A 26,287-nucleotide genomic window follows, 5' to 3' on the forward strand; every position below is an offset into this window, starting at 1 on the left:
AGAGAAGTGGGAAATAATGTAAACCAATAACACTGCAGAACATCATCTCATTTATGGCTGATATATGGTCAGGACTTCACTTGCAATTTGAGCTGAACAAGACTATTTTCAACTTATGCATTTACAGTTTTTCCCTTCACCACTTATCTTATATCCACAGAAGAGTTTTTTATCTAACAGAGAAGGAGGAATATTCACTGTTTTGGAAGTCTGATGGTTGAGAGAGAATTTCGAAGAGCATTATAAATGCATATTGCATTCCAATGTTGTTAAAAGCCATGCAAAGCTATATCAAGTATTTTGATTTCTGAGGCATGCGTACAGCCAGGGATGGAGCATCCAGACTTTTATTGCAATTCAGCCGTTACCTGACAAAAATCAGAGCTATGCAGTGATTTAAAGCTTCTCTTTCTATTGTGCATATCACCATCACTGCTATCTGGCAGTTCTTCCCACTTCCCTTACCAGTGTCTCTCTGGGCAACATCTATCTGTGATGGACTTCCATCCCTCATTCCTGTGAAACAGCAGTGACAAATAGGTCATGTTTGCCTTCTTTTGGAGGCTGCATTCAAAAAAAAAAGAAATAAAAATATTGGAGATACTTTACTTACCCCATTTGTAACAGTTGCAAAATCAGAGTGGTTCATCTTCAGTGAAAGACAATAAAAGAGACGAGGAAACTGTTAACTCTTCTTTTTGCTTCTTCTTTGGCACATGGTGTGAATTTTGTTGAAGTCAAAGCACTTCACAATGAGTTGAGCTGCAGCTGCGATGCGTCAACAAAATCTGTCTTCTCATACATTCTACAGCCAAGCAGTAGGTGTATGACAAAGTTTTTGGTTCAAAAACATGCATGCCACATACCACAAATTAGCTTAGCTATCTCTGACAGTTTGTATAAACATTTTCCATCTTCTCAAGTAATGTCACACATGGCATTCATAATATGTTAGAAGACAAGCTGTGCCCATTTTGTCACCTTCTGAATCTGCTGACTTCTAAAGGAGAAACAAATGCATGGTTTGTTTGTTTGTTTGTTTGTTGTGGAGGAAGATTGCTGGAATTTTTCCTGGTTTGATTATTTTGCATAGAACTATTCATCTTTCATGAGATTATCCAAGAGCTAGTCTGAGCTCAGCATGACAGGCCTAGAAGAAATGGTCAGATTCTCTCAGAGAGAGAACATGTCCTGATTGCTTCCTTTGCTTTTGTGGGTGGGGGTTGGAGATAGGACAGAAAAGGCAGAAGGAATTAAAAGTCTATTGAACTTGAAGTTCTTGAAGTCTATCGTGGTCAGAGAATAAAGGTATAGAGTTGGTGCAAAAGCTCTGCTGATTCTCCTTTCATGTCTGTCCATTTACCTGAGAGCAAACTCATTCAGAGAGTAGTAGCTGTGCCCTGTAACAGACTTGATCCAGATCCCAGGTGCATCTTCCTGCACCAGTCCGATGGAAGGGGCATGAGGGAAGGGCTTCAGTCATACCACGAGACCAGTGTTAACATAGCTACACAGCAGGGAAAGGTGCCCTTTGTAGAGGTCAATGCAATGTATGACGCTCCTGAAATACAAGACATCGAAAAGTGCAAACCTTCAGGAATTATCACTTGAAGCATTTTTTACAGCTAGAGCTCAAATTCATTTTAAAAGGCAGAAAATAAGTGCAAAGATTTTAGGATGTGAAAAGGATTTTTTTCTTACTTTAAACTTTGTAAATGGTCCTACAAATTAAATTATGGCAAGACAAAAACAGTAGAAAAAAAATAAAGCACAAGTGTTTGCTAATATTTCTAATACTGAGTATTTTATGAACGCTTTTATGTTTTATATTCTCTTCTAAAACACTTAGTTACATTTTTATATGTTAAATCCTTATTTTATTACCAAAATTATAGTTACATGAAACTGAAAAAATGGCATTGACTACTATTTGAATTTTCAATAGTGGGGCGCTTGGAAAACCAAGCAAAACTGAATTGCTTTTAGCAACATTTCTATTACAATTAACCAGAAAGGTATTGGAATAAGAAAATACATTTAATATCATCTAGCCAGCATAGCAGAATCTGACACTGGACAAGAGATCATAGCAGAAAAATAAAGAGTACAGAACAGACATCTTTAGAATACACGCACCATATACCACAGTTTTGGTCTTATCATCTCGTAGTTTATCTGAATCATATGAGTTAGCTAAAGTGCAATTGTTAAATTTTCAAATTTATTTACTTTCTCGTATTCAATATTAGTAGAGTATTTTTGATCTGGGATGATCTGTGTGTCCTTTATAGCCTCCATAGCTACTTGTACAAGGAAAAACCTTGTGTTGTAAATCCTTCTCCTAAAGAGGCAGTTCTCTATTCTGTTTACCTGCCCCACAAACAGTTGATTAACATGTAGTATTTCTATATATGAACAAATTTGAATTGTTATTTATAGTTTACACCTTTTCCGCAGAGGAAAATATTTTTAAATTATGTTGTGTCTTAATTGAAATAAAAATTTTTATACCGATGCTAACTGTCCATGAAGATGTTTTTACCTTGTATAAGGAGATTTTTATCATTCTACTTTATAACAGGAATTTTAAGCCAAAGAAACGATTTTGTTTCTAAATAAGTTTGTTATCACAGAAGATGCGCTTCTAAAAAACTCAGAACTATATTGGTATAAGGAATAAAACATTTTCTGCTAAAAAAAATTCCAGCAACGTAACATGGGCTTCCACATTAGAGGTAAGGAATCAAATCAAAGCACTTCAGTACAAAGGGCATTTGAACTAAAAGACTTTGCGCTCATAATGACAAGCCATGAGCCATGACTCTGTTTGTTCCAATATTCTTCTTGACAATAATTAATAGAAATGAAAACAGAATTGCAAGAACAGTTGTAGAGAGAAAACGTGTCTTGCATACAAATACGTACTTATTTGAGTCCATTTTATGAAGTCCTTGTGGGTGGGAAATGGAAGGGAATTAGCAAGGGTATCAAGCACTGGTAATGTGAAACTACAGTCAAAACTACCACCACCCACAATATGGCAAAACTCCACTCTAGGCACATATAATTGCGCAGTAATATTACAAAGACAGGTCATTAAAGCAGAATAAGAAGACTGAAGAAGGAAGAATTTCAGAGATAGAAGCCTGGTGGAAATGTTTGTGATGTGGAAAATGTTGTCCTTCTGGAAGATAAAAATACTCCTTTCCTTACTCATAAGTGAAATAAAGAATGGAAAGCCATAAGGACCATAGAATTACTGCTACATACAATCAATTACTGATGATAGAAAGAAAAACAATAAAAAAGGGTGGACCAGAAATCACTTACTAGTATACAGAATGTTATTATGTAAGATTTAATGATGCCATGGCTTCAAACAGAAACAAACTCAGGAAAGAGTATCACAAAAAAATTTCTCCTTGAATCAATTGATCAAAGGAGAAATACAGAATAAAGTGTATACTGTTAATGATTATGAACATCCATGAAGTGTTTGCAATAGATATTTAAACTCAAGTCAGCAAAACAGTTAAATAGTTCTGGGTAAAAATTTCAAGACATTTTTTAAGAATCCAAGTCAATATTTTTATGCATGAATTTTGAGCTTTGAAATTTTCATGACTTTTTTTCAGGAAACTGAAAAAAATATTGTTTACATTGTCGTATCATAAGTGTCCAAATGATATATCAAATTACAAAAAAGATGGAACAAACCTGGAAACATGATGTTGGTTTTGTACATGGTTTGAAAATATGGCAAGGATTTAAACTCATCAAGTAAATATTTTCTTAATGCAGTTTATTAATGCTTTTTATTACCACTCAATTTTTTTTAATGTCTCACTCTCAAAAAGTCATTGTCTTATACATGTACCTGGTTGAAAAGGCACAATTACACAAAGATCTACCTCTCCACATATGTGAGCAGATATGACATTTTCTCTTTCAAAGAAGCAACCAGTATTTGCTTGCATTAGTCAGTACATTATACACTGAAGACCAATAAGACACATTGTTCTGTTTGAATACAGTTATAGAAGTTATGGGCAAGCCAATGAAATTTTTTATCTGTGAAAATTACAAATTGAATACATAACAGAAAATCAATTAAGTAAAGAAAATTGTAGCCAAAATTGTGTACCAGTCCAAACTTCATCCCTATTTACTGAATATGTTTAATCTTTAGGCAGTTTTCTAAATTTACAAGTGTAAATGGTCTTTTTCAATTACTGACCTGTAATTTACTGCAATTATTTGCCTTTGTGTGACCAACATTAGATATTCCTCTTAACAGATTGGTTTATGTTCACATATAATATAGACATTTCAGACAGAATAAATCCCAGCAGACTGATCATGGATATAGCCAATAAACAGGGTCTCAAAATCTGTTTTAATGCTATAAGTATGGATTTTCCTGTGCTAAACAATCTTAGAACCTAATCCCTTCAGTACCTCATTAATCAATAATATAAACATTGGTTTCTACCTCTTGTCTCATGGCATTAGAACAAAAGGAGACTTTCAGTTTAAGAATGAGGGCCTAGTTCTCTGAAAATCTTTAATTAATGTAAGCTCATAGACAAGAAATTATAAATAGTATTACAAATATATATATGTGCATTTAATCAGTGAGAAACAAAGAGAAAATTATTGGTTAGGAAACATTGCAAAATATATTATTAGAATTCAGTGATGTGATTATAAATTTGACTGTGTAGTGAATGTAGGAGAAAGGGAAACCAATGCAAAAGAAAAAGCTTTGCCAGAAATTGTGCATGTTGAATGTAGAAAGATGTTTTGAAATTACCCAGATTCTGCCTCCTGTATGTTTGTGGGACTTTTATTTTTGCAATCCAGTATCTGGGGGTGCAAATTGAAGACGGAATGTGTCCCTTCATTATTTTTATTGCTCAGTTTACTTTTTTTGTGGCAAGTACTGTAGTGGTATCTTAGTGGTGCTAAGTATACATATAAGAACAATACCTAATTGTATTAACAAATAATACTTGGGCAGTTTCTGTCCAATTGCCTATCATTGCAGTCTCAGTGAGATAAGGCAAGACCCTTCTTGCTTCAAGAGAGAGCTTGTTTCCACTGGGAACACAATGCATCATGTATCAGAACATATCTGTATATTTTCTGGTGAGGGTGAGCTAGCTGAGGTCAAACCCATATCAGAAATCATGCTAATAAACACTGAGGACATTAGTCAGTGCTTCAGCAAACACCCATATCCCATTTTGCTTACCACTACTGATGCAAACAGAGAAACCAAACTATCGCTCATGTCGGTGGAGAGCTTTACTTAACTAAACATGCATGAGATTTGGGCAGCTACTATGGGTTAACCAAAGGACTTCTCTGAGGATTAGGGGTTCACTTGGGCATATGGCTAGGTCATCCTGCGTTGATCAAGGACAACGGACTTCTTTTCTCTGTTTCTTTTCTTTTGTAACTAGCCATTGAGGAAATATTAAGGCCATTGCTTGAACATTCTTTTTACAACCCTCAGTGGATGCACAGGCTGATCCCCTGTAGCTGTCTGTCTGATGATTTACTGAACATGGTTGAAATTTACTATAAATATATGGCTAACCATAGCAATCTTATTATGACATCCAGGTAATACAAATAGAAATTCAATCCTTTGCTTCAGATGCTAACATACCAAAGCAAAACTTCCACCTTTCAGCATTCTTTTTGCTTTTTGATTGGTTTTATTTTAATTTTTGTTTGGTTTGCTTTTTTCCAGCAAGAAGACGCTATTTATGCCAGTTTAAACCTAAAGGATGCATATTTTTAAATATATACAAAGAGTTCCACTTTAAGATGCTCCACCCTGTCTTTTTGCTTTTGGTGATATGAATCACTTTGTATGGTTCAATGTGTTCCATAATAATGAAAAGTGATTCTGAGATAAAATATTCAGCAAAAATTATCAGCCAAGTTAAAAGAAGCTGAGTTTTTACAGATAGTGGCCAGATGAGAGATAATATTTCTTTTACCGTGGTGTTTAGAAGCCTAAATTGTTGCTAGTTCACAGGAAATGAGAGGTGTGTATGCATGGAGAGAGTAGTTTCACTGTTGAAGATAATTATTTTCTTTCTTAAAAAAAAAAAAAAAAAAAAAAGCATCTGGATATCTTAATGGACTGAAGAGGGGGAAACCTAACTGCCAAGTTAGGGCTTAACCAAGAGCAGGTAAAAGAGACTCAGTCTGTGTCTGTGTGAGCCATACTGGATCCTATGGGAGCACAGTCAGTTTCACCAGACAGGCCAGAGTATGGAACCTTTACCATAAGAAGGTGACGGCAGTGCATTACCCCTTGGTGAATGCAGCACTCCTGGAACAGTGCTAGTAAGTTCCTTTATTTGCTTCTGAACCACAGGAACTTTCCATCCCAAGTGTCTTCTATCTCAGTGTACTCTGTAACTGCTTAAGTCTGCCAAATGAGCGAAGACATAATTCTTCTTCCAGCGAGATGGCTGAGCTATACAAGCTTCTCTCAATTAAAAATTACAAAATAATTATTTATCTTGTATTATATGGTTAGCTATCCCTGATCAGACAAAACACTGTCACCATAATTGGCTTGGTCTTTACTCTCACTAAAGTACTAAATGACATGAAACATGAAGAGCTAGAGCTGTATTTCTGACCCCAAATACATACCACAAGTACGTGATGATTGAACTAATGGAAATGCCTAATTTCTACTAGGAACATGCAACTTGCATTGCTTTCATGAACATAAAACTTGCCATATGACATGGCTAAAATTTTGTTTGAAGTTACAAAGCTATTTCGAGAGAATAAAACACCTGCACTGTCTAGATACACTGTACATTTTCCTTGATTCTTTTTTGACCCTGATTTGAGAATCAGACATGAAAAGATATAACAGGAGGAGGGTTAGATTTTTATTTTTCATTTACAGGGCTTCATGAAATAGTAGTACTTTGGTACTATGACAATATAATCTGTGAGTTGATACTACTCATTGTGGTGTTCAGCAATAACCAGGGGGAAAATTTGTGTTGTATATCTCCTGCTGCTGTTTCCACACAGGAGCTTTAACTTTTTTGTTTGCAGTATATATGGTTCTTGTTAGAAGGCAAAATGAACTTAGCAGTTTGACTTCTTTTGTGGAAATGTACTCTAACCTGGAATGTACTCTAATCTGGAAGCATTCTAGGAAAGAATATCTCATGTCAAACATGTTGATCAGTTAAAATAACACATATACGGCTGTCAAAATTCAAGACAGCAACATTCCTCCCTACCAAATTACCTAAACCTTCAATGCATTGAAGTAAAAATATTTTGCAGTGAAAGTTTTAACTCAAACTCCAATACAGTTATTTTGTGTTGTCCAGATGAACAGAATGGGGAAACACTTCCCTGCTATTTCCACAAACTTTTCTAACTCTTCTTATTTAGTAGCTTACAGGACTATGCATTACAAGGGCATGTCAAGTTTGGTAGAAGAACCAATGCAACAATAAATACGTATGTACTATTGATAGGAGGAGATATGCATGACAACAAGGAAATATAGTTCAGGTTAAAATGCACATAGCATGTTTTCCTTAAGACTGAACAGCAAGAATTATTAAAGCAATAATGGGGATGACAACATGTTCATCTAATTAAATTCTGGAATGGGAACAGAAAATGTAAAGAAAATTAAAATTTAAATCTCAATGCAGCTGTGAGTGATATCAAAAATCTCATCTAGAAAAAAAACACTGTAAAGATAAGAATACAGAAACTCAGTTGATATAAATAAATCATGACTATCTACTGCCTTCACCAATTTCTTCTGGCTGGAAATCACATTCAAGGATATTAGCTGTACTCTGGCGAATCTTGAAAAAAACCTTCCCAGAGCACTGAAACTAAGGAAGTCTTTTTAGTACGAATGATTAAAATTTTCAAACTCTACAGTTTGAACTGTCGCAATTGTAGACATGCTACTTTAGTTTCCTGAAGACAACAGAAGGCAGTCATATTCCCATTGCAGTCCTACCCTCTGATTCACTTAGTCCTAGGATGAAATGCTGAAGGCCATTACAACTTTCAGTGCTGTCAAGCAGGAAAAAATTTTCATCTGGGTTAATATAATATTTATCCCAAAATCAAGTGCCTTTCTTTATACCATTCACCTGTAGCTGTGAGAAATACCACTGTGGTGTTATTTTCCCAGTCAACTGAGTTCTGCCTTTTGGTGTCTCCTCCTGATATTAGCCTCTATAACGTTCCAAGGCTTAGTTATATCTGTAGCACATCCATGGAGTTTAAAGAGCTCTGTGGGACTACTTTTCCTGAAGAATCAATACAGTTTGAAAAGTATACACTTTCAAGATTACTAACTTAGCTTATTAAAAAAAAAAAGTGATATGCTCATAAAAAAAAGTAAAGGGATAGTTACATTCAAATTCCTTTGTGCTGTTACTTGAACAATATCATGACCTTAAGACAAAGATTGTCTTTGGGTATCTCTTCTTTATTATATCAGCTTAGTCACAAAACAAAATATATGGTAAGTATGAACTCAGGTATAGATATGTTTTACAGAATAATAAGGGTATAAAATCTCTTCTTAAACAGGATATATTTAAAAATTAATTAAAAGATAATTATTGCACCTAGTCCCTCAGTTGACTAATATGCTCCATCACATAGTAAAAAATGTTTATGAAAGATTATACCCATTTATAAGAGGTTATAGTTAATATAATCCATTCCTATAATATTAAAATTAAAACTAAAGGGATCTTTACCACAATATAATTAGTTGTGTCACTGAAAGAGTTTGGGATAAGAAAACATTACTTAAAGGAATTAGGAGGAGAAATCCTATAGTTTTCTTCTGTATCAGAATTTTAAGTCAGTAAAAAGGCCAAGCTTGAAATAATATTTGCTAGTTTTGGCTGGGATAGAGTTAAATTTTCTTCATAGGGGCTAGTATGGGACTATGTTTCAGATTTGTGCTGAAAACAGTGTGGACAATGTAGGGATGATTTTATTATTGCTGAGTGGTGTTTACACAGAGCCAAGGCCTTTTCTGCTTTTCCTACTGTCATGCTGGCAATGAAGTTGGAGTGGATGGACGGCTGGGAGGAGACACAGCAGGGACAGGTGACCCAAGCTGACCAAAGGGATATTCCAGGCCATATGACATCATGCTCAGTATATAAAATGGGGGGAAAGAGGAAGCAGAGGGTGAGTTTCGAGTTTGTCTTCCCAAGTCAGTGTTAAGCATAGGGCCTTGCTCTCCTGGAGATGGCTGAACAGCTGCCTGCACATGGGAAGAAGTGAATTAATTCCTTGGTTTACTTTGCCTGTGTTTGTGGCTTTTGCTTTCTCTGCTAAACTGTCTTTATCTCAACCCATGAGTTTTCTAGTTTTTACCCTTCTGATTCTCTCCCTGATCCTGGTAGGGGAGGAGTGAGTGAGCAGCTGTGTGTGGCTTGGTTGCAGGCTGGGGTTAAACCACGACGGAATACAAAGACTGGAATACACTTATGGGTTTATTTCAAAATAAAAAAAAATGTTTAGCTCAGAACCCTTGTCAAATTTTATTCATAGTTACAGGATCTAGAAGTTTATAACTGAAATCTTGATGACATTTTTGAAAGATTTTTGTTCCATCTCGGCAACTTGGTAAGTTGCCTGGAAACTGGGTTAAATGAAATATTTTTAAATAGGAAAAGAACATGTCTTTCACTAAAAAACTAGAATTGAGGTTAAGTAAAGTTATCATAGTTGATGGGATAATTGAAAGGCTCCATGGATTTCCTTCTAATGAGGCACTGGTTGAAATTCTCTTCACCTGAATGAGGACAGAGAACTGAAAGCTCTCTTTAGTTCTCTTATAACAGCACACTCTGTCTGGTTTTCAGGAGAAGTAGAAGTCACCCAGTTATATGAGGAATTTCCCTGTCCATCCTGAGGATTTCCAAGTGCTTAGCTCAGTCTCATGTGGAGATGTGGTCCCTGCTATTAGGAATGTGAGTGCATCAAGTAAAAGATGAAAGAAAACAGCAAGGATCCCAGGAGGAGAGATGTGTCTTTCCTGAGTGTAAATGAGTGTCCTAAACTCTAAAACTAGCACCAGGCTCCCTTCCACCCAGCTCTCTGACTGCTTCAGCACGGCTGTTCAAAGCACTGGTTGCATCGCAACACCCAAGGCAGGACAGGGCCAGTTTGTACCCGCTCTCTTCCCGCATTCAAATGGTCTAACCACAGAGACTTGACCTCTCCAGTGGGTCATTGCAGGCAAGGAACTGCATAGCAGGTGAAGGGGAACACATAAGATTTCTGGTTAATTTCCTACTGTCTGGTAAAGAGAGATAGGTGTCTATTTTTAGCAAACTGGATCATCCTCTGAGGGCCTTTGCATTTTCTAGGCAGAGAAAATTAAGAGTACCCAGGTTGTAGGAGACAGATCTTCCTCAGTGAGTCTTCAAAGACAACAACCTTTCTTTATGAAACATTTTTATGACCTGGATGTTATTCCATTACCTTCCTGGAAGCCAGGTATCAAACTTTGAAGTTAGAGAGGGCTATTTATATCAGACTTAGTCCAATTAGTTTTCTATACATATAATCCAGTTGTTAGTACGATAAAGACCTCCTTGTAAAATTATACTTAGTTTTTGTTTTCTTCCGTTGCACTCCTTGATACAATCTTTGGCATGGTAATATTTAAATTTTTTTTTTTTTGAAGCAGCCTGTTATTATATGAAGTTGTAAAATCATTGTTTACTTTTAAATATTAGAATTAGTATCCTGGGTTTTTTCTACTTCCCATTAAGACATACGTTTGTTTCATGAGAACTAGATTTTCTGGAAAAGAAGCTTCCATTTTATATTGATCCACAGTGCTTATAAAACAATTCTTTACTTCTGAACAGCAAAGGAACTAACTTTAATGGGAGATTAAACCTAATAAAACTTTACACAGTGCAATAGGTCTCTGTTACTTTCAGAATAACTGTTTACACTGCCACTATCTAAAGCAAACATTTCCTGACCCATTTTGGCTCTTTTTCAGCATTGTGTTGTATTTAATGTAACACTTATAGGCTGAGTCAATTTGGCAAAGCTGAATTTCCTCTGAATGTGTTGGTTGTCAGGGAGCTACTTTTAAGGTCAGTAGTTTTGTAAATACAGCTCTGAAGGGGTAGATATGGCTGGTTGTGGAGGAACTAATTCCTAAAACTGCTCCTTGTGCAAACTGTACATGTGCAGTACCACAACAACAGTAGCATACAAGGAATGCACTGTGGTGGGTTCCAGAACAAAACCTTTATTCTGGTCCTCCTAAAGGATCCATACACACCAGGAAGACTAACTTTTCTGCTGATTAACCTCAGTCCAGAGTTTAGCCAATGGCCTAATCACAAGCCTGCAGTCCCAAAGCACTATTCAATGCCAATAATGTTAAGAATAACTTCTCTATCTTTGTTATTCTGTACTCTGCCTCTGTGTACCTCTGCCTACATCCTCTTAGATCTCCTTTTGTTCCCTTCTCTTTCCTCTATCTGTTGCTTGCCTGAGTCTGTAATACTTGCTTTTTTCATGCTGTTCATTATGTATTTCAATAATCCAAAGGCCTAACAGATTATCTTCCTTAAAATTCATAGCTCCTACTCTTTCTCCAAATCTCAGTGACATTTCTTAGTCAGCAACGACCTTTTCCACTTAGTGCTACTTAAGCTTTCCAACAGATTTGGGTGCCTTTTTCTTTTAATGTTTTAGGCTTTTCCTTTACACTGAACACCAGATGTGAATAATTTCAGTCTAAATAGTCTAGATATGAGTTGCATTCCAGCATAACTTACAGGAGGCTTACTTCAGTCTGTCATCAAGCTTCAATCTCATACAACTTGGGTCATAGGTTACCCAGCTTAAAGTGTTAATTCTACTTACAGTAGAAGAAAAAATGCCAACTGAGGATATATTGTCAATTCATCAACACAAATATAACGTAAAATAAATAAGGAACTGGTGTGGATATTTGTCAAAACGTTTAAAAATCCATAATGAGTATCAAATATGCTCTAACTCCATGGAAAATGGAAACCCATTAAAAATACTCAAATAAATAGATAACTAAAATTCACATATCTAAAAGTTAATACATTGCAAAGTAAAAAGTAGATTGAAAAGTAACTTTTAACCCAGTATTTTTTTCCCAGCATTCTAGATTCACAGATGTGAACTTCCAAGTTACATTTCAATTGTCATATAATTGAGAAATAGTGGATCTTTTTGGGAGGGAACAAAAGAGACACATAAGGAAAAAGTATTTGTATCCTATTGGAGGACTTTACAGAGGAAAGTATACATTTTAAATTAATGACACATAAGTATTATCTGGTGCCAAAGTACTTAGAGTACATCTTTTATAGCAATTCTTTCGTGTCAGTGCTAGAAGTATAATTTACATCATAACAAGTGTATTAATCTCCCTTTGAACTTGAAGGTGCTCCTCCGGGTATGATATATTCCTGCATATGGAGCACTTAATCCTTTTGCAATTGTCATGTTAATTTTGAAAAATAAAAAATAGTACTTAATTTAAATTTCTCCACCTATGAGTAAAGCAATAAATAATATAAAATTAAATATGCAGTAGCAAGTGACTAAATTGTATTGATGGAAGACTCAAGGAACTGTTTTAAGTATTTTGATAAGTTGTTTTAAAATTCAGAAATAATATGTGAATTGCATTCATTATAATAAAATTAAAATAAAATATTTAAACAAACTGTTACTAAACTTACATAACTTTGCACTTTTTCTCATTACCTTAAACACTTTGATTGTACTAAGTCTAACGTAGGTCTGGTTGGCTTTAAATCAAGATCTAGGCCTGCAAATCTGGATTTCATTTGAAATCAAAAAGTCAGCTTTTCCTAAAAGCTTATGGAAACAAAACTTTTATTGAAGACATTCTTTTTTTGATGGAGTAAAAAAATCTAAAAAAAATGTGCCCTAATTGTATGTTTCTGCAAAATACCTAAATCTTTTTATGTTTTTCTTACTATGATCTGGTATGAAGGAGTACAGACAGTGTGTTTCAGACAAATCCCTATTATGACATTTTAGAAATCTTTAGAGTTTCAAGTGGTTCAGATAAATCTGGATATGAAATAGAATCATGAATTAAAAGGCTATGAGCTTTGGAATTTTTATTTTAAACAAGCTGAAGATTCAGTCATCCCTGCAGTTTAATACACAGCGTTTTTCTCCTTTATTTTTTACTTTGCCTCTAGACAAAGTGTCTTTATCTATATCTTTTTAATACCTTGAGATCAGGTATACAACTTTCATTAGACATACTCAAAACATATTTTTTAAAGTTTATGCCATAAAAAACACAGAGTGAAATTCATAGAAAATGTGAATTCATCCAGAGACTTTGCAAATTCAAAAATGTACACATTAGCCAGTAATAGACAGAAGCAAATTACAGAACACCTGCAATTTTCCATCTGCATGTACCTGTCACTGCATATGCATAATAGTCGAATCCACAGGAGGCGCAGAATTAAGTCATCAGGAAAGATACAGTAACACATTTACACAAATAATAACTCTGTGTGATAATTGCTTTATAAAACTATCATCAATTGTTTGAAATTTTTCACGATAAATATCTACTTCTCAGCTCATTGAAGAACACAAGAGATAATTGTCTGAGCTGATAAAGTTCAGAGGGACACATAGTTAAGAGGGTAGTATTTAAAAACACATGCAGCACTAGAAAGAATAAAGACAAATAATGAATCATTCCTAAAAGTTACAGGGTTCAGAGAAGATATGGGCCTGGAGTGCCACGTAAAGATATTTCCGTGGTGTCTGATACAACCTTTTTTTCAGTCTCAGGCAACTTGAGCTTCTCAGTTAGAATCACAGAATTCTGCTGAATTTTAATTTCAAACCACGAGGTCCATATTATCTCTAAATCTGTCTGTGGGACATCATTTAAGACTATGTCTTTCCATAGGGAGTTTTAGTATCTGCTGTCACTCATAATGATGCTATCATTCACACTTCGAGTGTGTGAGGCATAATTAGCATTTTTTAGCAGTCTGCATCCTCTGGTCTGTCACCATTCTGCTTTACAATACATTTTTTCCTTTTACAGTTTACTGCAGAAGCAAAGAGGTATTATCTTTTTTGCTTTTGGTGTAGGTTTTCCTGGCAGTATGACACTCAGGCAATGACTATATGCACTGAGCCTCCTGCCTCTGTCAAGGATCTACAATGTCGGTTTGTGACATCACTGAAAACAGTCATAATTTCTTGTTGACGGACAGGCTAATTCCTTCTCAAAATAATATGCAAAGACAATTATCAATCAGCAATACATGTCTACATAAAGTGTCAGAAATGCTCAAGGCAGAGGTTAAGCTTGCATATCTTTAAAAGCTTTATCCGTACTCATGCAGTTATATCAAATCATGACCACTTAGACAATTTAATCAAAGTTGAAGTGTATTTAAAAAAGCTTTTTCTGAAATATGCTTCTTATAATCGTGTTCAGTTGTGAGGATTTTTAAAAGAATGAACAAGCCCTCTATTGTCAAAATGGAAGAACATCAGAAGTGTCTTCTGATGATATTTTAAAAAACTTATTAATAATGTAAAAATTTTCCATTTCTGCATTTTATATTGGCTATTTCAAGTTTTCATTTAGAGCTGCTTCTTTAAAAATAAATCATATTTCAATATGTAGCTCAAAAAATACAATATGCCCAAATTGCATTCATATTATTTCTACATGAGCAACACTTTTTGATCAAATCAAAATTGATTGTTTTCTAATAAAAAATGTTAACCTTTTCAATTTTTTTTCCAGTCTGGAATAATTTTTTTTTTAAAGTATTAGGTAAATGGCAGTGCTCAGAAAGATTTACTGTTTCCATTCATATTAAAATTGATGCCTTGCTAGAGGCAAATTAATTGATTTTATGAGTTATTTTCATCATTTACTGTTACAAAGTTTCAGCTGCATATCCAGGAGGTTTTTAATATACACTGATGAGGAAATACAGAATAGCGTGTACAGAAATATAGAAATTGTGAAAGTAACAGAGTTCAATTTCAAAGTAGTCAAGTCCTATTTACTGTGACTCCCAGGTAAATTTATACACAAGAAATCACAGAGACCTTGTCTGCCACATTTTTCAGCTCTATGTACCTGACTATCTCAGAGATGTCAGAGGGGTACTACTTTTGTTAAGGGTAACACCTCTTGGCCTGTTTCTGTTAGGAAGTGAGCATTTCTATGGACATGACTACATGTGTAATTCAAAGGTGAGAATTTGGATATTTTAATGAGCCTTGTCTGGTAGAGATAATCTTAGCATCACTGAAGCCAGTAGAGTTACATCAATTGGTACCAGAACAGAATCTTCTCGTAAAGCTTTGTTTTAAAACATAGGTGGTGCTGCCATTTTTGGAACACATTGCTCAACCTTCGCAAGTTTGTGATTTGTTCTGTACTTTCAATGACATCATCTATTAATTTACTGGAAATAAAGAATAATTAGGTCATCCTAAGGGTCAGTACTGCGATGAAGAACTGAAAAGAGCTACAGTAAACAGTAAAATATATATATACATACATGCATACATATATATACTTATGTTCAATTTTTTACATATAAATCTGGTTGCTTAGGTAAAATAAGAAGTTCTTACCTTGTTTAAGAGGATTAATTTTGAGTATGTAGTTATCAGGACAAAATATTCTACTTTCACTCATTTCAAATGTATTCGTGATATTATACAATATGTCCTCCTTTTAATTTATATAAAAGGGGTTTTTTTAAAGCACATTTATAATACAACTTTTTTTTTTTTGGGGGGGAACAGATTTCATACCTGCTTCCTCTATAAACAAATCACATTTGTGATAGGGAAATAAAATTCAGCCTTCTCTTCCTGATTTTCTCTTTCTCCTCTATGCTTTCTTTTACTCCATTTTATTGGATATGACACACACCCACTCCTCTCCCCACCCTTCCACCCCACCCCCGCCACTTTTCTTTAGCAGTTCAGGCATTTAACACTCCCCCTGAAGCTAATCAGAGTTTACATCCCCCATGATACACAATGAACTCTCTGTGGAGCTCAGAAAGTGCATTCTATTTTTTTTTATGTGGCTTTTTTAGACTGCTTTCTGGAGAAAATCCTTAGTCTAATAAATTTCTTAATCACTTTAAAAAACATGTTTAATTTTTTTCGTTTGGGATGTGTGGGGTTGTTCTGGTTTTTTTTCCTTGTAAAGGTTTTTGAAGTCCTTGGATTTGCCCCATCTTTGCTTCTCAGTTCTAATCCCTGAACACTCTTAATCAAGTCTTCGGTAGTTTTAATTATTATTCAACATCTTATTTAGGATTAAAATTTTTCTATGATTGTACAGTGAATACAGATCATTAAATACTCATTGTATAATTAAAATTAAAAGAATAATCCCTCCAACAAAATTTTGAACAATTTAAACTACCCAGGATTTAAGAAAGCTAAATGATTGGAAAGGAGATTTATAGCTTGGTCAAATATCCTTAAAGTTAAAACAGATTTGTAAGCATTCTTAGGATAAAAAGTAATTGTTGGGACAAACCAAACATGAAGTCTATCAGGTTTGATAGACTGTCTCCTATTGTGGCCAGTTCAAAGAGTAATAGAAAAAAAAGATCTAAGAACAAAGAGCAAGAGAGTGTAGAAAAATCTGCATTTATAGTCCAGTCTCTTCCTGATCTTCAATATAAGAGAAAGCATAAACCCTGAAGCCTGAAGATAAAGATCGCTGCAAAAAAATTGTTATTAACTACAAAAATCCATGGTATTCTTGTTATCAATCTCTAAATTCGTTTTGTTGTTGTTGTTTAAGATTATGTCTTCACAAACTACAGTCTCCGGGAAGAGCAGGATAGCTGGACAGAAATTTAAAATTTAAATGCATAACAAAATCAGCAGTCATGAAAAAATGTGCACAAAAATGCAGTGTTTCTAAATCTTCTTTTACACTATGATGTGAATGTCACTTTATGAGGATCATCAGGTAAATTATCGTTAGCCATACAAAACCCAAATATATCACCTGTTCAATAAAATACTTCCATGTATTTTGACCCTATAAAAAGTTCATTAATCTATGAGTCACTGTAGAGATATTTGCATACAAGCATCTTGGTAAAATAGCTGAAGAGGGAAAAAAGATTAATTCAGAAGAATCATGTGATAAGCTCATGTTCCTCTCAGAAAGGAAATATTTTTTATTTCCTCTTAACAAGGCTTGAGACACACTGTCAAGCCTGTACAGAAGAGCTTTTGGTGAACCCTGGTGCAAAAATCCCTACTGTAGACTGCTCAGTAAGATTAATGGTGGTCAAGAGCCATACAGAAGGTCAAGATGGCTAAACATACCATTAGTCCATAGACGCTGCTGTCCAGCTACCTGTTTCCCCATCTGGACAGCTTACATTCACGCTCCTGTCAGTACAGGCTTCCACAGACCAAATGTTGTGTGTGTTGCCTTTGCACGGGCTTAGTGCTGTTTTCCTTTTGTTCCAAAAATTTAGAACTTTTTTTTTTTTGCAGAGATAATGCTTCAGACTGCAACAGTGTGGCTCCTTTCACCTGCAACATGCTTTTCACATCTCATTGTCTTTCCTAGCCCTTCCTTTTCTACTTTGAGTAGTAGCATGCATTTGGACTTTCTGTATTATCCTACCCTTTCCTAGATCTTCCACAACTCTCTGAAAAGCAAGTATTGTATGCCCTTTCAAAACTGCTTTTTGGTGCTTTTCTCACTTTGAATTCATTGGGCATGTTAAACTGCATTGGTGCAAACGCAGTGACAAAATAACTTGAGAGGGAGGTATCCCTATTTTGAAAAAGAAAATCCTCCAGTGTGAGTGTCTGAGTGTCTTAACACAGTTGATTAGGAAAATATGCTGTGAAATTCTCAGAAGACACTTGAAAAAAAGTCTTATCTGTCAAGGGAGGAGTGGGAGGAGAGACAAAAGAAAGGAATTAAGCCATTCAGAAGAGAGTTTCCTAGCAGGTGGCTTGATTTGTGCCACTTCAGCAAATGGAGAAAAACAAACAAACAAGCAAAAAATTACAATAGCACTCAAGGTGATTCATTAACTTATGTTTTCATTAATGTTTGAGGATGTCATTAAAACGTTACAATATTGAGAATTTTTCCATGTATTAGACGTTAGCTACTGTATCACACTGGGATATAGCCTAGCATTGCCCTATGTCTTACTGGGAGTCTGCTTAAAACCATCCTGTGTTGTCTGTCATCAGTGTTCAGCGTGGGACTTCCTGCAAGTTTTCAAAGACAATAATGAAACCTGGGGATTGTATCCTTTTGAGCAAGTGAGTCATCAAAACATCACAGATGTTCATTACCATATGAATTTAGCACAATTTCTAAATCCCCAGACCACTGTTATCTCTGAATTTACCCTTTGCAGTGAATGGAGGAAAATTGCTATTTTATTTATCTGAAGACTGCATTGTGATAAGCAAAGTCCTGGAAACAATCCTGTGAAAGACTTTATGGTAAGGAAAATAAAAAAATATATAAAATTAAAAAATATATAACAATTTTTAGTAGAATCAAGAATTGTAGTTGCTGTTTCTGATACCATATGTAATTTTTTTCCCTCTCAAGAAAAAACCTGAAGTGAACCAGCACTTTCTTACAGACTTCCTGGAGATAGGTCAATAACTAGTATGGGCCATAGCAGTTGTCATTAATTAGGTAGAGATTCTGGTAGGATGAACATAAGCTGTCCCGTGTCACCTAACATAGCTAATGGTGACGTTTAAATTACAACCACGATGCTTCCAAATAGCCCCAAAAATTTCTTTTCCTCTTGCTTTGTCTGCTCCTCTTTTTTCATTATGTTTCCTTTAAACACCACTAAGTTTTTTTCATGTTAACAAATTCTCTGTTTCTCTTTACTGAACTTCATCGTGCCTTGATTTTGTTTATACAATTACAATTTGTTTACAACTGTATTTCAAAAATATATTTTAGACAAAGAAACAGGGAAAAAAGCATAGAATATGGTAAGGACTTTAGACAGTGACTTGATATTTTAGGAAATTTAAATTCAGTGAAGTGTATATAAGGCTAAAAGCATAAAAATACAGAATAAAAATTCAAATTATCCTTTCTGGGTCCATGACTGCACATAACTCTATATACAGGTAGGCAGGGTGTGGGAAGCATTCAGGTGGTTGGAAATCTGAGCAAAACACAGAGGAAGTCTTTCTACAAGTTCCAGCTACAGCTGAAAATACACATTGTGATTTTGAGGAGCAGATACACTTCTTATTATTACTAAATTTAGGTTGATATTTCTCTAAGAATGGGTGTAAAAAGAGAAGGGAAAAAATTCAGCTGAACACACCAATGTAAAAAGGGAATCAAAGATATTTATCTGCAATGTGAAACAATCCCTTGACACATGAATTTTTAATTAGAGGTCCTTTGATTTTAGTTCTAATGTTTACCACGTCTTCATGTGCAAGCCACATATTTGCTATCCTCTAACTCTTCAGGACAAGCAAGCAATACCAATAGGTTTGAGGTTTGTTCCCAGTTTAAACTTGGTGAGATGAAACGAAATGCCAGTTGTGTAATCTCAAGGACTTGACATTATCCGAGGAACCTGTAGCCACTGCTTTTAATTGCTAAATTAAAAAAAAAAAAAAAAAAAAAGAAACTGAAAGGTTCAGGCAAACTTTCTCAATCACTTTCTGGTATGTAGAGTTTGAACAAAATTAAAAAGCTGCACAACCATCTTTTATAAGTGTGTGTGGGGAGGTGTGTGCATCTGTTTTAAATTACAATTTCCAGTTTCTATCCGTAGAGGATTGAAAAGCTTCTGGTGTTATGGGGACCAGTGGCACCCACACAAACGTGTGGTCAGTAATCATATGGGATAATTTGACCTTCCCAATCAACTCTTCACTGAGGACCTAAATGAAATGGTTTGCATTGAATCAAATAACTCAGGGGCCGATACCTAAGAACCACACAAGCCTTTGCAATTATTCAATTATTTAGTAAAAGGGCATTGTTTCGTATGGCATAAAGCAATCAAATTGATAACTAGACTAATAGAGTAATTTGATGCTAACTCAGTAAATACAAGCATATTTACTTCGCATTTCTGCACAATCAACTAATTCAGTTGAAGCTGAAGGTTTCAGTGGCTGAACTACTTCAACCAGACATCAACCCTTCATAAGACCTGAAAGTAAATAAGAGTGACAATCTTTACAACTCCTCTAACTGCCAACCTGTATGTACAACTGTTGCTTGCTTTGTTCTTTATTTATGTTTAAAACACTTGTTTTGTCAAGTAACATGATCACTGATCCTTCAGTACTTGGGATAATTGGTAGCAGTAGGTCAGCTAAATGGTTCATCCCAGCTTGTCTATATTGCTAATGAAACTCCAGCATTATCACTTCTTTTCCTTCCATGGGGAATATAGTTGCCTAGTACCCTCACATGTTGCAACCCTGTCCTTTCCCCACTTGCTGAAAGACGCTTCCGCGACCTATTTCCATATGAAAGTATAGTTTCTTTTGTACTCTAGAAAATACAAAGTTAAATCCTAACCAGCTGAGAATCTGTCCCGCTTGCTTATTCTCTGTTAACTACTGCCTAGCACTCCTGCTGTGTCAAAATGCCTCACCAGTACCTCCTGCAGTGGGCTATGTCTTAAAGGCACACATTAATCGTTAATTAACAGATTATAATTTAAAAAATAAACTCCAAACAGCTCATTATAGTGACATTTAAATCATTCAATTCAGTTAAATAGGATGACAGTTTATTTAATAATGATCACAGTGTTCCTCTGTTCTGTTGCTTTTTTTTCCCTCTTTAGCAGCATTCTGATACAGAAAAAAAAGATAACGTAGACAAATGCAATTCAAGTGGTCTCTTTATGAAACAAAATTAGTGCGAAATGATTTGACTCTGACTAGTATTGTTTCTTGAAGGATGGGAGAGGCAGCTGTGAGAACAATCTGTTTCTTCTAGGAGTCAGCTATGCATGCCTTACTGTGTATAATAGTAATAATTGTAAAAAATACCAGTTTGGCTGAATGAGTTTTGTAGGATTCAGCTGACTTTACAGTTTTAAGGGTATTCTTTCTTTTTAAGAATGACTGGCTGTTGTAAAATGTGAGGAGTAAACAATACTACAGGATCTATTTTTGTAGAAAGAAGCATCTTTCTGTATGATCCCCAGATGAAAAGCTGTCATCTGTCTTCTGGATAAGTTTTATCCTCCTCCCCTTCAATGGCAAGTTTTTTGAAACTGCAGAAGACTCCAAGCAATTCTTTATCATTCCCTAAATAAAGACATCAGAGTATTGGCAGACACCGTACATGAGCACGAATGGGCAGCTGTCTCTGAAAGCTTAGTTAAAAGCTGTGAAATGTTATTAATAAGTGTATGTCAATGTGATGTCTCCTACTACCTTTAAATGGTGCTTTAAAATGATGCTTCAAGCAGAAGTTTTCTCATTTATGATGTATTAGCCTAAGTCTATAAACTATTCCGTGGAAGGAATCTTACCAGTCCATCAAAAGTAATTAAAGGCAGAGAGTAAATTTCAAAGACAAAGTGTAAATTGAATTGGGGGGAAAAAAATAAAGAAGAAAAATAAGGAAGAAGAAATTTTTTTTTTAACCTTCCTTTCTTTCATCTGGGAACATTTAAAAAGACACATCTATTGATAACATGCTAGTAAGAAGTTTTAAAGTATGACCAGAAATAAAAGCTGTTCCTTGAATTTTTATTCTATTTTATAGAACTGATGTAAAAAGATTAATGAGGTTGCAGTGTTAAGTGTTACATCACACATTCTTAATGGTGTCTTATTATTAAGCAAATAATGCATTCTACTAATAGCTTGGACATCTATTGCTAAAATTTTAACTCTCTTCCCTTATTGTTTTCCTTGGATCAGTTCTACTGCTGGTCAAATAATGCATTCTTTTTGTATAGTGCTGTTTCTTAAATAGCTGTGCTAAGTATTCAGTCTGCTCTGTAGAGCACAAAACTTCAACTTTGTCTCTGCATGTATTCATTATCACAGTATTTAATTACAGGATGAGATAATATTTCTCAAATAGCAGAGTCTAATGTTATGTTATTTATTCTTGGATTTGTACTTTATTTTTTTCTGGGAACATTCAAAGACATTTGCAATAAATATAATGCAGTGGGAAAATTAAATTTTGTTATCATTATTTGAAGCATTAAAGCTGTTAAAAACTTTAAAAAATAGAAATACTTAAAACATATTATTCCTCTTCCCTGTCTTGGTTTTCTTTGAAAACTTGTCAAATGTCTTACAACCATCTCCACGTAGAAAATAATAGCCAGCAACAAGGATAATGACAGTACCAATGAACATCATATTCAAAGAGAACAAACCTACAAAATTTCAATCTGAAAACTGTAGGTTTAAGAAAGCTATGAAATGCTATAATGGACTGTAAAGGCAAACATGATTCATTTAACTTTATAGGTGAGTACTTCTCTGTTATAACAAGCAGAAATCATCTTTGCTGTCTTTAGTCAACTCTAGATACTCTTTTTTGTAAAGAGGTAAATTGTTAAAATATACTGTGAGAAAAATTAATGAGTATTTATTTACCTAATGAGCAATTCTTCACAGTTTTCATACTTTCAAGGTCATAATGCATGGAGCTGGTTTTGTACCATTGGGATTTTTTATGTATTATGCTCCAAAACCTGCTTCCAACAAAAACCTCAATCTTTTCAAGTCAGGATAGAGTGAAACAATAAATCATGATATTGTTCTTCGTTTATGATTCAGCAGTGGGTGAAAGGCTTATTCCACCTCCCGTGGGAAATAACCTATTAAAACTTTGAGTTTCTTTTGATCTTAATCCAAAGCTCATCAAAATCAATAGTTCTGTTTCCATTGACCTCTAGTATCATTAATACTAGATATTTTGGAGGGTGACTGAAGTCAATATATGTAACATGAATGAAGCTTTACAGAGAACCATTGGCACTTTTTTCCTAACTGCTTGTTTGTATTTTGTAACTATTTAAATGGGGCACCTGAACTACAGGAAAGAAATGAAGAGAACACAGTGGCTAACATGAAACCACATAGTGATTTTAGTTTATATTTCTGTTTTATTTTGATCTAATTTAAAGTCAAAAGGAAATGTGTAGAATGCAAAATATTTCCGACGATGAAACAGATATCTTGTAGGAAAATAAAAGCCATACGTACAATATTAGAAGTAACCAAAAGTTAAAACAATCAATTCAAAGGTAGAAAAGCAGATATTTAATAAAATTTGAAATGGAAAGAAATTTAATATAAAAGTAAAACTAGAAGAAAAAGAGAAAGAGGAAAAATATGGATAAGCTGATATATTTTTCCTTTTTTTTTCTTCTCTCCATTGTTTGTTACATTTCCATGTTTTATGCTACCTTAAAATTAGATGTGAACTCTAACTTTTCTTAGTGTTTATTTTTTACATAGAATTTTGCTGGAACTACTTGTATTTGTGAGGTTAAGAGCATTTTTCAAAAGGATCATAATTTATTTGCAAATGGTTACTACTTTATTCTTTCTTCTGAAAATTCTAGACCCAAAATTTATTCTTTTCATGTAGCAAGTGATTTTTTTGTTGAAAAGAAAGAGAAGAAAACATTTTGATTCAGGGTCTTGATACATTGCAATAGATTTTGATTTTATAACAAAGTTGTTACTTTTCAGTTTACCAAAGGGATACTGTCAAAGGGTTTACCAAAGGGTTACAGCAAGCTTTTTTGTATTTTATAAACTGTAAGTAATTTTTCTTTCTGCATGTTATTTGTACAGATATTTAGCAACTGCCTGTGTCCTGGGCTTAGCACTGAAGTTTACTTCTGAAAGATGAAATGAGAAATATTTTTTTCTCAGGCCTTTATTGACAGAAGCATGAAACCCATGGAGTAGGACAGGGACCACAGAAAAGGAACAAATGATTGTTGCTTGGTTGTTGACTTGATAGCCTGTAATTAGCAGTTACTTCTGATAAATGCATATAGCTACACTTCCTCATTTGGACAGAGAACAGATCTATAACCTCTAACAATCCTACCTGATCTGTAGAGTGCATGTCTTTTTCTCATATTTATTTGTCATTGTCTGGTAGAAACAGGACAAAGATTTTTCTGTGGGATAGAAATAAATGATAAAGATTAATCCTGAATATGGATTTCAGAAAATTACATCTCTTTAACATTGCTTTGTGAAGAAATTGGTTACAGGCCAGACCCTAATACTGTACACTTATCCTCCGAGAATGCCATTTGCAATGACAAAATAACAAGGGACATGTCTGAACTACTGTAAGAAGAGTCTGTCCTCATTTTCACCTGTTTGTTTCTATATGAATGTCAATGGCATCAGTGTATTTCTCAGTGCCTGAAAATTCACCTTCAAGCACCAAATAAAACCAAAAAGTCTTTAAATCTCCTTCGAGAAGAAATAATATATTTCTTTAACTGTCAATCCATGTTTAATAATTATTAGGGCAACCGATTAATTCAAATGAACTACAGGAAAATGAATGCAATTAAAAAAAATGAGAGATGGAATTACATCCTCTGTATTTGTACTGGACTACCTGGTAATGTTTATATCCTTAGTGATCAGTTCCAGTGAGGTCTGAGAAGAAGGAGAGGTAGCTCAAAGATATGCGTGTTCTAAACTTTTGCCAACTCTGGAGACAGAGTAAAGAACAGAAATTATTGTTCCCTCTGAGGAAAGAACAATTATAACTTGGTCAATTTGGAGAGGCGAGAATGACTCTGGGGAGACTGGGAGCTCAGATCTGTGAGTTCTGTGCATATGGGAGGGAGCATGGAATTGGTTAGGAATACAGGATACATTCTCATAGGAAAACCGGTTTCATTAATTCTGCTAATTTAACTTAGCTTTAACTCCCAAGCACAGTAACAATGAGGTGAGAGCCCTTAAATGGGTGAATGTACATTTTAAGTTGGTTATTACAAGGCTGACTTATAGATACATTTATATGTATATATACAGATGCAGATATGTATCTATGTGTACATATACATGTGTGTCTGTATATGTGCATATATAAATATGTATACATGCATGCAAATGTGTGTATGTGCTTGTAATAGAGAAGGTGCCAGTAGATGGCACTCAAGAATGTATAACTGATGAGCTTTTTGGCTCTGTTTTCATGAAGAAATCAATAAGAAATCTAATCAGTTCCTGAAACGATGGCCTCCATCCAAGACGAAGGCATAAAAAAGTCTCTACTTGATACTAACTCAATGGTTCTCTCCAAAACTTTCAAAAAGTCTTTCTTTGCATTGACTAGGGATGGTTTGAATTTACTAGGGTTCAATTGCTAACATTATGGCTGCCCCTGAAGTACTAAGTAAAAAGATTCAGATGTTATTTGCTTCTATCTCTGACAGCACCTGTCCTGGTATGATTCTTCATTATCGAGCTAAACTTTTTTATCACCTGAATTAGAGCAGTGACATCCAAACTGCTTAATGGGAGGTGACCCATTCATGCTAATCATTGTGTATTCTGGACATAGCATGGAGAATGACCCACACAAGAAAAAACATAAAATCTTTTCTAATAATTTACACAAACACTCCAGCCCTTAAGCCTGTATAATTTCTGGATGTAGATTTGTTATTTAGCTTTTGTAAGTGGCATTGTATCTGCAAGAGAAATAATGAAAAATCTTTGTATGAAAAAACTGAAATCAGGAAGAACTAAGTGGAACTTGCTCCTGGTAAAAAAGGATTTGAGGAAAAATCGTAACATCAGTAGATGGAGATTTTGATTCTTTATTAATCCAGAAATCTGTTAGCCTAGAATATACAACTCTGTCCGCAGGCAACACACACATACGTCATCAAAAACTTCAGTCTTGACACTACTACCACCCATACGTCAGAAGACCTAGATCCACACTACCCTTTTATATGTCCAGATTCTTCTTGGAAGGACATAGGGATGAGAATTTTACCATACTGCACAACCATAGCTAACCAGGTCTGGATAACTGGGAGAATAAACACACAAGCCCCTCCTTATAGACACATTTAGAATTGAAGGAGGGAAGCAAGCGGTGGGGAGAAGGGAGGAAAAGAGAGAGGAGCATCAGCTTTTGCCATTGAAA

This window comes from Pseudopipra pipra, chromosome 3 (genome assembly GCF_036250125.1).
Source record: "Pseudopipra pipra isolate bDixPip1 chromosome 3, bDixPip1.hap1, whole genome shotgun sequence".
In the NCBI taxonomy this organism is placed as follows: domain Eukaryota; kingdom Metazoa; phylum Chordata; class Aves; order Passeriformes; family Pipridae; genus Pseudopipra; species Pseudopipra pipra.